Below are 3,746 nucleotides of genomic sequence, written 5' to 3'. Positions count from 1 at the left end.
GTTTTAGTTAGTTTTATAAACGTGCGATTTAGTACTAGTTTTTCCTTGTTAATTATCAATTTTTTCATCAAAATATTTCAGTTTTTGTTGCTTCATTAGTTTTAGTTAACAATAATAACCTTGGTTGCTGGTGCAGCGCCCCCACAGGCGAGAAGGGGAACAGGTTTTGTCAAACAATTTGCTTTGTCAAACTGAAGTTGAACCACAGCAGCTGAAAATGTAACAAATGTTGCAGTTTTTGTCCCAAATTAAAGTAAATCTAGGAGACAATCAGGTGTGAAAACACTTTGAAAGAATCGTACATCTTGTAAACGATTCCAGCACAAACTTTACACACATATCCAGACAATCCCAAGTTACAGCACTGCAAAAACTAACTTTGACTGCTTTACTGGTGTTGTTTCACAGTCGTGTGCATTTAAATTAACAGCCACTTCTCTGAAAACTGCACTGAAATAAACAGAAACATATGCTGGTTGCATATGCTCAGCACTGCTTTATTTAGACCGTTCTAAAGCAACACAACGACGAGGGTGTTTTTGTGAGAAAGACACATGGTTAAATTGCAACTGTTATACAAAACAAGTCTCGGGGAGAGAAAAAGTAAAGAGCAGAAATGTTCGGAGCACAGATGCACCCGCTCTCTAGCTATCTCCTGCGCTTGTGGGTATAGTGCCGATCCAGCTATTCTTGTTGGTTTGTTAATTGTTTGTCACCCACCAGGTGCCATCTGTCTGTAGTCCCACAGTCCCCGAGCCATGTGGGCCGGCCTGCCTGGCGCCTGCCAACGTCACTGACCTGCAGCAACCGTCCACACCTCCGTCACACACCTCCTGATCCGTCTGGGATAAATAGCTTCTCCCTCAACTTCTGTGCCGCCATAACGGCTTCCCAATCTGTCCTGTGTTAGAAGGCGAGGGGGTGGGGGGGTGACAGGAAGAGAGAAGAGACACAGAGAGCAAGAATAAACAAGAGAGATGGATGGAGGCAGAGATAAGACGTCTGTAAACTGATTACTGAAGCTTCACAAAGAAAACGGACACTCGAAAAGTCACCAGTCAGCCAATCATCCCTAACACTACAATGCATGTTTTCCTTTTCATCAAATGTACCAATTCCTGAACAGAGCGGAAGAAACTTCCTGAAGTTTGAAAATGAACATCAGAAAGATGTGAAGTGACTGTGAACACAATGTGGATACGGAGGGGAAAGCGTCTCTGCCGCGACTGCAGGCAGTTTGACTCCAATAACAGAAAACATTCACTAGATTTATCACTGAAGTCTGAAAACTCGTTGCTACAAAGTTGCTAAGTTGGCCACGCCCCTTAGTGTGTCTCGACTCCACCCACTTTTGATTTTTATTTATTAATTTGGAGGCAGTTAAGCTGTCACATACACTTTAAAGGGGCAGTTTTATGTTTTCCAGGGATATAGTGAAATTTTATAGCACAATCAATTATCTTCAATTGTTAAATAATACTGAAAATATTAAATATGACTTAAAATAGATTTCCTGATTAAACACCTTGAAATTGGGCCTGTCTCTTTAAAAACTCCTGCTGTTTCTGAAGCTCCGCCTCCATGAGGTCATCACAACATGGCTCTTCTATTAACCCTTTAACAATGTTCTACCAGCTTTTCTCTGAGAAGCAGCTCCTTTAATGAGCTCAGCTGTTTGCTAATTGCTGCTGGCTAGTCTGAAGGAGCAGAGTGGGGAAGGAGCTGTGTCTCAAAGGCGGGGCCAGGTCCAACCAGGCGTTTTACAGAAGGATTTCTCAAACATGCATGAAAGAATCAAGGCAACACTCCTAGTATGTTTATGAGGAGGGAATGACATCATAACAAGAAGTATGGCTCAAAACGTTGATTTTACATGATTCTGGCCCTTTAAACTGAAACATTCAGTACCTAATAAAGTGGCCAATGGCTGCAAATAGGGATTACCTTTAGTTCTCTTTATTCTGACATTTATCTCAGTATAACACATCATGTGACTATGTGACACCACATAGTTCTTGTGTGACATCACATAGTTCTCAAGTGATGTCACAGTTCCATGAACTTTGTAACTGACAGCCATCTTGATAGGCAGTTGCTATGACAACAATGAACAAACAAGCTTAGAACAAGCTCTCACCTCATTCCTACCTTATAAACAGTACATTAGAGCTACTACTCGATTAATTTGAGGACTCTGTTTCTCAAACCTTTTCACACTGAGGACCACTGAACCCATTTAATAAACACTCACTGACCACAGATCCTGAAATAAGGATTCTCAGCTTTCCAATGATGTCAAACACATGGTTGGTCTTTACTTTCAAAAGTTGAGTCCATCAGTAACATTTAGAGCTATTTGTAATTTAGAAGCACAATAAAACAATAATAGAGACTTGAGTTTCTTTGGCAGAAACAAAAGTTCTCTCCAGCACCAATAAATATAAAAAGTTATCCAGTATATCAATTGTTTGTTGTAATTAAGTAATCTTTAATTAAATAAAAATAACCGTTGATGTGTGAGCAGAACATTTCAGCAAGAAGAGTCGTAGAAAATAAAGAACAGTTCTCATTAAGTGTCCACGTTATTTTTGGCATCGAAGCGAATGCGCAAGCCTATCTAAGACGGCGAGGATCACTTCCGGTTCAGAGCTGTGGGGGGTCTACGTCATAACCCTGGCAAACCAGAAAGGTTTTCTACCTCGCAGCAGTGAGAGAGCCGCGGATCCCAAACGGTGGAGCAGGTCACCTTCACCTGAGCCTGATGTTCGGGCAGCTGCGCGTTGAAAAATGAGATCAGCTGCTTGCTCACCGGGACGCGGGCAGCAGCCTGGAAACACCCAGGGCCAAGAGCAGCGACCGGCATGGGGCGGCCTGGGTGCAGTCTGCCGTCCCGGGGCCAGGCAGGTCACCTTGACGACCGGGCCGGCGAACAGAACCGCGCCCCCAGCAGGGCGAGCGGGGAGGTTTCACAGGTAATGAGGCATCGCAGTGAGACTGGAGCGGAGCTCGGACAGCAGCTTGGAGAGAAACCTGGGAGGAATGTAAGAAAAGCAATAATTCAACATATTTTCACTGTCCAAGTGTCCAAGAAGTTATTCAAGTAAGAGTAAAAAAGTATTTGGTGAAAAGTCTATTCAGTACGAGTAACTGATCAAATTATCAATCATTTAATATGTAAAAATTACATCATCAGGCCCACCAGAATAATAGTTAGGAGGAAATTTTGATATTTTAAGGAACAAAATGACAAAACTTTATATAAGTTCCAAAAAATAAAATTTTTCCAAATCAGTTTCTTTCAGTAAAAAACTTCAGAAACTTTAACATAATCTGCAGGTGTGTGTCTGCGTCTGGTGACTGGTTAAAACATTTTGTTTTTCATTCAGTGGGCAGAAAATCCAGAAATTTTACTCAAGTAAAAGTAACGATTCTTCATAATAAAATTACTAAGTAAAAATATTCCTAAAAGTAAATTTCTTCAAAAAAGTTACTAGTTACTACCCACGTCTGCATGTATTTGAGCAAATATTTTGGAAAAAAAAGTACTTTTAGGAGAGTTTTTTTTTTTTTTTACCTTTTTTTGAGTAAATGTGTTTAGATGTTTCGCTATTCCTACTTTACTGCAAAAACACAAAAAACTTAAAGTATCTTTGGTCTAGTTTCTAATGCAAATATTTTACTGCACTTAAAATAAGACAAAACTAATTTAGAAGTAACTTTTTAATAAGATACGAGAGCTTGTTGTA

The 3,746-nt window shown here is 40.4% G+C and overlaps 1 long non-coding RNA gene across 1 annotated transcript; it reads right to left on the bottom strand.

The window, feature by feature from the left end:
- Positions 1 to 477: 477 nt before the first annotated feature.
- On the bottom strand, positions 478 to 2,787 carry LOC106934537 (uncharacterized). Its single transcript, XR_001421715.1, has 2 exons — positions 2,699 to 2,787; positions 478 to 901 (listed from the first exon to the last, which is right to left on the bottom strand). It is a non-coding gene; the product is annotated as an uncharacterized LOC106934537 (long non-coding RNA).
- Between the last annotated feature and the right edge of the window lie 959 nt (positions 2,788 to 3,746).

The sequence above is a fragment of the Poecilia latipinna genome, unplaced genomic scaffold (assembly GCF_001443285.1).
Source record: "Poecilia latipinna isolate Pla-1442-1.1 unplaced genomic scaffold, P_latipinna-1.0 Scaffold1821, whole genome shotgun sequence".
Taxonomy (NCBI): Eukaryota; Metazoa; Chordata; class Actinopteri; order Cyprinodontiformes; family Poeciliidae; genus Poecilia; species Poecilia latipinna.
Note: the sequence above shows the minus strand (reverse complement) of the source record. Positions and strands in the feature narration are given on the sequence as shown.